Source organism: Puma concolor, chromosome B4 (assembly GCF_028749965.1).
Source record: "Puma concolor isolate L17-30 chromosome B4, mPumCon1.1.hap2, whole genome shotgun sequence".
NCBI classification, from domain to species: domain Eukaryota; kingdom Metazoa; phylum Chordata; class Mammalia; order Carnivora; family Felidae; genus Puma; species Puma concolor.
Genome location: NC_141673.1, coordinates 139,406,441 through 139,418,033, shown reverse-complemented (window position 1 = coordinate 139,418,033; position 11,593 = coordinate 139,406,441).

Below are 11,593 nucleotides of genomic sequence, written 5' to 3'. Positions count from 1 at the left end.
AATTTATGATATGGACACATTATTCTCTTTTATTTAAAAAAGAGTAATTTGTACTACGAATGTCATTTAAAACCAACTAATATGACCATCCAGACTCATTTAATGAAGAAGGGATATTTTTAAATTATTGCACTTATCCCTAAACTTACTTTTATCTTTTATTGACAACATTGGCATAAATGTTTCACTGATACGAGTTTGTGGATCTATGAAGTATCCTCATATTCGGTTGACACTCAAACTTAATTGTAGTTTATTCTTGAAAACACAATATCAAATACTCAAATCCCACGGTTCTGGGCTCATTTTACCTCATAAATTTTCATAAGCATATCAGACTCACCTTGTCCAAAGCTCATTCGTTAGCTCCTCCTTCACACCTCTCCTGAATTAACTCTCCCCAGTTTTTCTCTGCTGACCGGTACCAGTACTCTCCCAATTCTCATCCGACAATCCACATATCTGGGAGTCATTCCTGTAAGTACCGTGTTCTCACCCCCGTATATATGTCCGCCAAGGCTTGTCGGCCACTTCTCACAGGTAATTTCCAAATACATCCACCATCACTCAAGCTGTCTCTCTCAGCTGCACCTCTTCAAATGCTTTCTCACATATATCCTTACATTCACTTTTGCCTCCCACTAACTCATTCTCCAATTATAACTAGAGCAAGCTTTCAAATGAGAAATCAAACCACGTCCCGCCGTAGCTGAGAAAACTCCATGAGTGCTCATTTCTTGCTAGATAAAGACAAGGAAATCATAACTGGGTGTTCTAGGCCTGCTTAACCAACTGCTGTGTGTTTACGCTCTATGGTTGTGACCTTCGTCTTAGTCGGTATCGGCTGATGAAGCGCCGTAGACTGTGGGGCTTATAAAGAATGGACCCTTGTTTCTCACACTTCTAGGCCTTCGAGCCCAAGTTCAAGTCACCAGCAGACCTGGAGGACCTTCTTCCTGGTTCACAGACCACCTCTTCTCACTGTGTCCTCACACGGCGGACGGGATGAGGGGGCTCTCTGCTGTCTCTTTTATCAGGGCACTAACCAATTCATGGGGGTCCCACTCTCATCATACCTCCTGAAGGCCTCACCTCCAAAGACCATCACATTGGGGGGGGGGGGGTTGGCTTCAACAAATGGATTTAGAGGGACATGAACATTCAGTCTCTAACAGGCCCCCAAACCATACTTCTTCTCTTTTCTTTGAAAGCACTGTGCAGTTCCAGCCTTTATAGCCTCAAACAAGCTACTTCCCCGATCCAGAACACAACCCTCACATTCTTCCGTGTTTTTACCTTCTCCTGGTAAATGTCTACTCTTATTTCAGATCTCAGATCAACTGTCACACGTGTGACTCATAGTCAAGAACTTCCCCGTGGTTCCTGATACACACTTGTGAAGAACACTTCATTTTCCTAGAAAACCCACAGCAATCCTAAGCAAGCAAATGCACAGTTAGCTGTTAGGAAGCTTCTTTTCACTGACGGGATGTAAGTTCTATGGGGATGAGGACCTGATCTGCTTCCGTGTTACTCCTAACTCTTAACTGCCTCGATTCTAGGACCTACCACCACCTGCCGAGTGAATAAGTGTGCAAGTCCTGGGGACTTAAATCATTAAAATTTAATTCTATTCTCCTGTGGTTTCCTTAAAACCACCCTCCTTGGTGGGGACTTTTACGGTGAGCTCCAGGCAGCACAGGGCTGCGTGAGGATTTTTCAAAAAAAATCCATGGTCTTGAAGATCCAAGTGATGAGAGAGGCAGCACATGTCTCTCAATTAACACAAGGTAAGAGGAGATTTCTGTGCCGATGGCCAGGCTAGAGTAGAGTGAGCATGCCTCCTCGTTGTCTGAGAGCACCCTGAGTCCACAAATATTTTTAGTGTAGACAAAAGAATGTAGCAAAATGCAAATAATTTATGTTCCGAAAATAGAAGTATAAATAATGCATTGGGCATATGAAGCAAAACTGTACATAATGTACTTCTCTCATCTGCTTGGAATTCAGGGCATTGTTGACAGAAAACTGAGGTATATGGTATGAAATAACTGCATCAGAAGGATGAACGACACCAAGCAGGCCGGGTGAGCCTCTGCCAACACTACCGTCTACTTTTTAATTTTTTTAAATTTTCTTGGAAATTTGGAGCTGTGGCTGAATCTTCTGTATGACAGTATTTTCCCCAATTTCTCAACCACTCCATCCCTTTTACAGAAGAGGAAGATGTCCCAGCAGAAGGCACTAGAGGCCGAGTTCTAAAATACTAGCACAACTCATCATTTTAACCAACGAGGAGAGATTTCTATTTCTCACTCTTTCCTTTCTTCTTGCAAACCTCAATATACTTCACTCGCTTATGTTTAATGTTTAACAATAACTTTACATGTTCTGGTGAATAAAATGCAAAGCCTATCTTAAGCAAAATCAAGATGTACATTTTGAGGCCCAATTCACCATTGTGAGGGACCTCCTCATCAGTGGGGTGTCCGGGGAGCTTGGTGAATTGACTTGTGTAATTCTCCTCCACTGTAAATTGGACAGAATTTTTTTTTTCTGCTTCACAGGGTTACCGTGAAGAGCGCTTTTTCCAGAGATACGGTGATCATTAACTTAGCTGCTAATCTCTCTTTCTTTACCTTTTGCCCCCAAAGAACATGGATCATTTGCAGCAAATCTGCAAAGGCCACTTGGACAAATGCATAAGGGGACCCTCCATGTTCCATGTGTCCTCACCTGGAGAAGGCTTTGGATCTTTTGGCTGGCTTTCTCATTCATAAACTTTTATATTTAGGAGGTGAGCACTTCGTTTCTGATGATGTGTAAAGGCAACCCTACATGGTTGCATTTTTTAAAGATGATGAAAATGGTTCTAGAAATATGCTGGGTTCCTAAAATGGCTTATATTCACATCATGTACATGACTGAGACTTGGTGTCGAAACCTCTGTGTTCAAATCCTGGCTCTGCTGTGAGCACTCGAGTGTAGATTTTCCTCTTCAGAAAACATTGGCAAAGATTTCTACTGCTCCTGGATTAAGTGAGATGGAAGAGGCAAAGTCACTCCCCACAGTGGCTGGCACATAGTAGGTCTTCAGTGGCTTCTAAATACAGTCTTTTTTTTATTATGAGCAATACTGGTCTAAATCACTGAATAGACGTAATTAATTAACTTTATTTAAAATAATGTGGGGGCGCCTGGGTGGCGCAGTCGGTTAAGCGTCCGACTTCAGCTCAGGTCACGATCTCGCGGTCCGTGAGTTCGAGCCCCGCGTCGGGCTCTGGGCTGATGGCTCAGAGCCTGGAGCCTGTTTCCGATTCTGTGTCTCCCTCTCTCTCTGCCCCTCCCCCGTTCATGCTCTGTCTCTCTCTGTCTCAAAAATAAATAAAAAAAAAGTTAAAAAAAAAAATTTTAAATAAAATAATGTGAAAATAGGTATTCCATGTTCTTGAGATTTACACATTACTTCATCTGCATTTTGCACACATGCCTAGTTATGAATAGTAGACACATCCTCTCTGGAAGGTTGTTGGAATCATGGTTGTTGGAATCAGAAACCTGAATATGGTTCCAGCTCCATCACCTACACTGTGTTCCGTCAGGAAAGTCATCTAACCTCTCTGTTGCAAATGTCCTCATCTGCAAGGTCCTAGGCATCATGTGAACATCATACAAGACAATGGCTTTAAAGTCTTCAGCCCTTGCCTAATGTCTACAAAACAATAAATATGAGATATTTTTAAAATTTCATGATCATAAATGCACTATAGATGCAATCTAAACAGCAACATTGATGGATGTCTAAAAGGGAGAAGCATTAGGACAATCAGCAGTCCTATTGCCAGACTATTTTTAATTACAGCATTTTAAAAATAGCTGCTGCAATTATTCTGAACCTGACAGTGATCTGCAGCTGAAAGCATGCTGTGGAGTGTTGTGCTAATCAGGAGAGTTCTCAATCCAGTGAGGGAACAGGAACACGTTGGGCTAACAACTAGCAAGGATTAAGATCCCCCAGTACGAAGCCTCACATCTTGAAATTATCGGTGCTGTTATTTGCAGGAGTAGAGAACAGGGATGGAACACGCTTCTCACTAGCTAGTGAGTAAATGAAGGTGTTTGCTGGAAAGACACAGGATTTCTAGACCACTTGTCTTCTGGAAGATTCTGTCATCTGTGACTAGTAACTGCTTTTTTTTTTTAAGTTTATTTATTTATTTTGAGAAAGAGAGGGAGGGAGGAAGAGAGAAAGAAAGAGAGAGAGAGAGAGAGAGAGAGAGAGAGAGAAAGAGAATCCCAAGCAGCTTCTGTTGCTATCAGTGCAGAGCCCGACATGGGGCTTGATCTCACAACAGCAAGATCACAACCTGAGCTGAAAGCCGATATCAAGAGTTGGACATTTAACTGACTGACCCATCCAGGTGCCCCAAGTAACCGCTACTTCTGTTTCTTCTTCTAGCCTACCATATAAAAACCAAAAACAAAACCCAATCAGAGCTGTGCCCAGATGTGTGTAATGCAGTCCCATAAGTCCAACACCCTAAACATACCAGTTCCTATATCATCTAGAAAGGGTATTACCATAGTGTTTCTATTTTTCAGTGGTCCACAGTAATAATTTTCTACCTAAGTTAAAATACTTTAGTTTATTTCATTTACAAGTGTCTCCATCCTTTCATGTATGGAATATAGTTTCTTTATTCCTTCTTGCCTAATGTCTTTAATCTGTTACCCACACTGCCACTAAAAGAAGCATGATTAGGGGCGCCTGGGTGGCGCAGTCGGTTAAGCGTCCGACTTCAGCCAGGTCACGATCTCGCGGTCCGTGAGTTCGAGCCCCGCGTCGGGCTCTGGGCTGATGGCTCAGAGCCTGGAGCCTGTTTCCGATTCTGTGTCTCCCTCTCTCTCTGCCCCTCCCCCGTTCATGCTCTGTCTCTCTCTGTCCCAAAAATAAATAAACGTTGAAAAAAAAAAATTTGAATATTAAAAAAAAAAATAAAAAAAAATAAAAGAAGCATGATTAAAAAAGACATTGGATCATATCATCCTTTCTCCATGATTGTTCTAGATCTGTCCAGGTTGCCTCAATTTAAATCTCTCCTTGATGGACACCACTTAGGTGTAATCACCCATAAAATCTATATCCTACATTGTTACCCAGCACTCCGTATGATCACACCTCTTTGACTTTGTTAGTATTATTGCTTAAGTCTCAAAAAGTTAATAAAAAAGTCTCAAAAAGTTCAAATGCCTTATCTTTTATGAGTCCTTTCCCCCCAACCTCATAATTGGAGCGTTACTCTTCATTATTACTGTTGTCTAAGATCATACAACATGTTGCATTCAATAAATGGATCCATAGTGATGTTGCAAGTGTGCCTTCGTGGCTCTGAATTCACTCAATGCTCAAAACAGATCATAGAATAAGTAGGACAAATACTTCAGCCCGCACAGGCAAGAGTGGAAATAAGGGGCAGGTAAGGGGTCACATATAAAACAAATGAGCGACATTAAATATGATACCCTTGGTCCCAGATATTTCCTGAATATTACTGAAAGGGACTTAAATGGATTAGACATGACAACTTTCAAGTATTTTACATTTGTGTACTTTTTTGCCACTTATAAATAGCATTTTCCTTGAGATCCCACAGTAATTCTGTCAGATAACTGGATGAGGTGCACACACAAATATTTTGTATTCATTCCTTCATAAAGAAAAAAAACACACACACAGACATTGAGCACCTGACACAGTGTTTTTACAAAGTTTCGCTAGAATCCAAAGGCAATGGTGAGTAAAATCAAGACACTGGCATCGAATTCTATTGGTAGGTGATGGGTTCTCCATTGGTGTGCTCGCAGAAAAAGAAAAAACAAAAAGCCAGTTGTATTTAAGAATGTCCCTGCTGAATCTGTACAAAATATTAATTTAATTAAATCTTCATTCTTGAAAACGTCTTTTCCTTTTTTGGAAATAAAAAATAGGAAGTGCACAGAAAGCGTTTCTCCTGTACCAAAACACAGCAGTCACCTCGAGGAAAGGCTCTGTGCACCTGGTGCAAGCCCGGCAGCCACTTTCTATGGGACGCCACTTTTACTTGAGGAATGACTAACGGACAAAAGTATTTCAACTCCAGGAAGATCCTTACAAGCCAATGAGTCAATATTTTATAAACGAGCAATGCATGGTATCAAACCAGCAAGAATCAGTGGGTTTTCACGGAAAAGAGTGTGAAAAGTTCACTGACATGGTTTCAGTTTCCACACCAGAACTAATCTCTAAGAAATGACCACTTGTTGAGTTTTGGTGTATTATCAAAGAATATTCACAAATATATTAAAACATTTCTTGCAAGGGCGCCTGGGTGGCTCAGCCAGTTAAGCATCCGACTTCGGCTCAGATCATGATCTCACGGTTCATGGGTTTGAGCCCTGTATTGGGCTCTGTGCTGACAGCTTGGAGCCTAGACCCTGCTTCAGATTCTGTGTCTCCCTCTCTCCCTCTCCCTCTCCCTCCCCTGCTCTTGCTCTCTCTCTCTCTCTCTCTCTCTCTCTCTCTCAAAATAAACATTAAAAAAAAACCCTTTAAGAAAACAATAATAAAAATAAAATAAAACACTTCTTACATTTCCAACTGTGTGCCTCTGGGGACATAATTTTCTATATACTTCAACAAAAGCAACACATTCAACAGGTGGAAGCTGAAACAGACATGAAAATCCAGCTATCTGCCATTACTCAAGAGATTTGCAACATGAAATAGTGCCATTATTCTTACCATCTTTTTTTTTTTTGTATTTTAGAAAATAGTTATATGAAAATGTTATTTATGTTAACCCATAATGAATTTATTATGGTATTTTTAAATGGATTATTATATAAATACATTTTTAAATACTCAGTTTTAATTTCTAATACAGTACATATGGATAGATATAACTCATATTAACAAAGCCTCTGTGAGGTCCTCTATAAATTTAAAGACTCTAAAGGAGTTTTCAGGGCACACATTTTGAGAATGATGGTGTATAAAAGGAGAGAGAGGTGACAAATGATTTGCATGAAAAAAGCCTTGAAATCTCTGACCTCCAAGGAGTTCTCCCCAGATTGTTGTCCTAAAGCCTGAACTTTCATTCTGCAAAATGGTTTCCCTTGGGTTAAATACTGTTTTTTCCAGGTGGTCCTAAAAAATTCTGTATTAAATTCTTTATGTCGAATTAGGTGATATGGTGAAAAGAAGTTAAGCATTGGAGAAAAAAATAGGATATGTTTGAAAGGGTTTCTTTAGTGCTTACTTGATGGTAACTTAAGGAAAATATATAAATGACATCGGCCTTGGCTGGGCCATGCATAAAGGTGGGGAGACTATTACATTATCCATTATCTCAGGTATGTTTTGTTGCTAAGTAGGATAATGTATATAAAATGCCTGCTACAAAGAGAGTCCTTGATGAATGTGTGTATCCTCTCTTGTTCTGCACTACAAGATGAACTAGATCCCTGTATGATTTTCTTGAGCAGAAGAATCCGGTTGCAGGATAATAGTCCAGAAGAGAAAGAAGATGACAAAGGAAATTTCCTGAAAAGCTGCTGGAGGCTTGAGATGAATGTGCTTCCTTTCATACAGGTCCCAGCTCCTAGGCGATCCCAGACAGAATCCCAATGACATAAGGTCCTTTCGTGAAATGCACCTCAGATTTGCTCCACTGTGGATTCCCAATGTCAGCACGATGCATGTTTTGAATGTCAGTTAAACATTTAAATGTTTATTTATTTATTTTGAGAGAGAGAGAGAGAAGAGTGGGTAAGAGGCAGAGAGAGAGGGAGAGATTGGATCCCAAGGAGGCTCCACGCTGTCAGTGCAGAGCCTGATGCAGGGTTCGAACTCAAGAACCATGAGTTCACAAGCTGAGCCAAAATCAAGAGTCGGACACTTAACCTACCAAGCCGCCCAGGTGCCCCGAGCATTCCCCTTTTTACAATTTTTTAATGTTTACTTATTTTTGAGAGAGAGAGAGACACAGAGTGCTAGTCAGGGAGAGGCAGGGAAAGAGAGACAGGGAGACACAGAAGCCGAAACAGGCACCAGGCTCTGGGCTATCAGCACACAACCTGATGGGGGGCTGAACTCACGAACTGCAAGATCATGACCTGAGCTGAAGTCGGAGTCTTAACCGACTGAGCCCCTCAGGTACACCTCCTTTTAATAATTGATCTGTTGACAAACACAGTGTCGGAGACATAGACAGTTTTCTCCTGCAATGGTGTTTGCAAACAATTTCATTGTTTGTCGAAGTTCTGAGGCATTAACTGGCTTTGGTCATAGTAAGCAAAACCATCTGATGAAACAATTTTAATTCTTGTTTAGGTAGATTATGAGAGGATATCAAAAAAACATATGCAATCAACCTGCAACTGGCTACTTTTAATCCTTTTGTTACTTGTTCGTGTACAACTTTAACAAGATACTAGCTTCAACTATATGGTAAAGTTAGGGCTTTCTAAAGCTAGGGTTAGCTGCAGAAACACCTTATTAAGCAGTAGATGCAAAATTAATATTCATTACCTAACAACAAGTTATACTTTAAAATATTTTTAAATTGTAAAGTTAATATGTGGTTACATGAAAATACCCAGAAAAGTAGTATTTTAAATGTGACAGGCTTTCTTACATTGCTTTTTTTTTTTTTTTTTTTTTTTTCCTAGCAAACTCATTGATTGGTAAATCATAAAGAATGGAGGCTTGGTCGTCAGTGTGTCAGACAAAGTGTAAGCAGTCCTAAGTAGCACAAAACATGTGAATTCAGTCCCCCACTCATTCCTCCCATCAACATACAGTCAAGCGGGCTATACGGATACAATATAAATATATACTTGTAAAAACGCACATGACCTTGGGGAAGCTGTTCACTTCTTTGAGCCTAACATTGTTCCTCTCTAAAAACAGAACGATAAATTTTATTCTTAAAGGTATTTGTCAGCATGCATGTGTGTGGCGGGGGGGGGGGGGGGGGGTGCGTAAACCTGAACCTGCCTGAACACAGTCCACCAAGTCCCTGTGTTTTTTACTGAAACAACCAGGCGATTGTGCCTCTTCCTTCACGCTGCCGTTCAGTAACGTGTTTGCCCGTTTCCTCCCAAGGTGATGGCTGTGCACCACAGTGTTGGTGGGAAAGTGCCATTCTCCCGTGTTTTTACTGGAAAGCGAGGAGAGTAGTGAGAGCCAAACCTCCACTGGGGGGTTACAGATGTTTTGAGAGTGTGAGAAGATTTTCACAGCTTCCAAGTGCTGAACAGTCCTTGTTAAACGTCGTTTTCTGTGTAATGATTGAAAATTTTCAGTGGGAATAATTTTCCAGTTGAAAGAATAAAAACAAAAAAAAAAAATTACTACGAGAAACAATGAAAATCCCTTTACACCTAAAGATTTTGCTAGTCGTTGTATCATTTGGGTGTTCTGAGCAACGGGATGGGTGAGGGAGGCTCCAATCTCTGTAGGCCACTCAGCCTCTTTTCAACCTCAAGGAGGGCCATTAACGCCTGTCCCTCACGGTCTGCCACTACTTCTCAAGCATGCATGCGAAGTAAAAACTACTCCCATCCACAATTATTCCATGGAAGAGTCTCGAGGCTCTTCTCTTTCCCGGGGCCCCTGCTAAAAGGCAGGATCTCAGAGCACCACCTTTCTCAATCCGAGGATAATTTTCTAAGAAACAGATTACCTCTTTCAAAACCCAAACAGAACACAAAGAAGGTACACAGCAGAAGTAGCTGTGAGACGGGGCAGCACCTATGGGGAGACGGGTGTGAGTCTGAGGAGGAAGGGAGCCGGGCTGTGTCTGTACCACACAGACTCTCTTTGTCCTCCGGGGATTAGAAGGGTCGGACAGCGCAGCCAGCATGTGGCAAGCTGCATGGGGCTGGGGGCGGTGGTCGAGGGAGGGGAAAATGGTGTTTGCTGTAATATTGGTTCATGTAACATCTATGGGAATGGAACCGAACAAAACAACCGTGGCTGGGTGTCATGCATGGGGTTCCTGAGCGGCAGCGTCCCGTGGAGATGTTTCTGTGCGGTCCTGTTCAGCCCAGGAAGCCGGTCCAATGGCAGAATGCCATCACCACCCAATCTCCTTGGCTTGTGAACCGTGGGCCTGGGCATCCCAACAAAGGACACTTCAGAGAGTCTTCTTGGAACAATAAGTTTCCATGTGTCCAGATGACATCACCCTCAGGAAGCCTGCAGGAAAGGAATGGGCGGGAGGGGGGCCAGTCCAAAAGACTTGTTTCATTTCCAGCAGGAGCCTCAAATTAGGCAGTTTTTTTCAAGGCTTTAAAAAGAAGAGCATCAAAATAATAAGCAGGGGGCAGGGTGGCACTTTCAGGGAACACTATGCTGTTTTTATAAATAACTTCAAGAGTGCTGTCCTTTAGAGCGTCTTGGCTGCTGATATTAGCGTAGGAAGTCAATAGGAGTGGAGAACAACACCATCTTGCTGTGAATACAGAAGTTCCACACAGAATTTAGGTGGGAAAAACTGTCCGTGCCCACAGAGACAAGTTTCTTGTTCTTGCTCTACCTGCTAAGAAACGACCTGGGAACCGTTAGCGGAGCTCTCTGGTGAGTTCAGATTCAAGCCACAGAAGACACGTAACTGAGTAAAAAGGGCACGTGGTCAAGGGAAGCAAATTACTAGATGCCCGTGTACAAAGGTGAGAATCTATATCGTGAGCTTAGCGAATGAAAATAAGATTCCCTTTTGTCTATTATCAATAAATTTCCCAGGTACTGTTGTTGAGATTCCACATTTATGTTTTAAGGAAAATAGCCCAATTCCAAACTGTTAGCAGGAACTCTGGGCTTAAGCATCGTATTTTGTTCTGTGATGTGGAATGAACTTGAGTAGCGAGAGAATAAAGAACTAGATAAACAATTAAGAAGGGAGAGGGGGAGGAAGGGGTCTTTATCTACTTGAGAAACTTAGGAAATTCTTCCAAAGAAAGAAAATCATGTAAAACTTGTGTTTTCTTGCTTCTTGCATCTTAAACTTCTTTTCTAGAAGAAACACCAAGGAAGAAGCTTAGAATATCTGATTCTTTTAAAATACATTTATTAACCAAAGCATTTTTCCTTCTCCACTATAAACAAAATTCAGCAATTGCCCTAGACCTTATGTATTTCCCAGTACATTATAACTCTTGTCCTGTGAACATAAACTAGTTTTAAAAGGCCTTGAACCTAATCCAATCAAACACCTCTCCTGCCTGTTTTGTTTCTTTTAATTGTTAACACAGTGAACTTTATTTGCTGACCTAAAATTTGGCTAGGGCAGAATTATATTTTTAGCTGGAAACCGTCAGCTACCACTTGAGAATTCATTTTGCTCTTAAATTAGAATATTAATGGATTTGTGTGATGAGAAAGAAGAAAATAACTAGCTAAGGGAAGAGATACCAGTTCCAGCCCGACATTTGATTCTAAATTGGTTCCAGAAATGAAATGGCTTTTCCCTGGAGGCCTTTTATGGGTGGAGACAGAGGCTTCATGGTATAAACATGTTCTTGGCAAATGTCATGAAAAGTGTAGATTCAC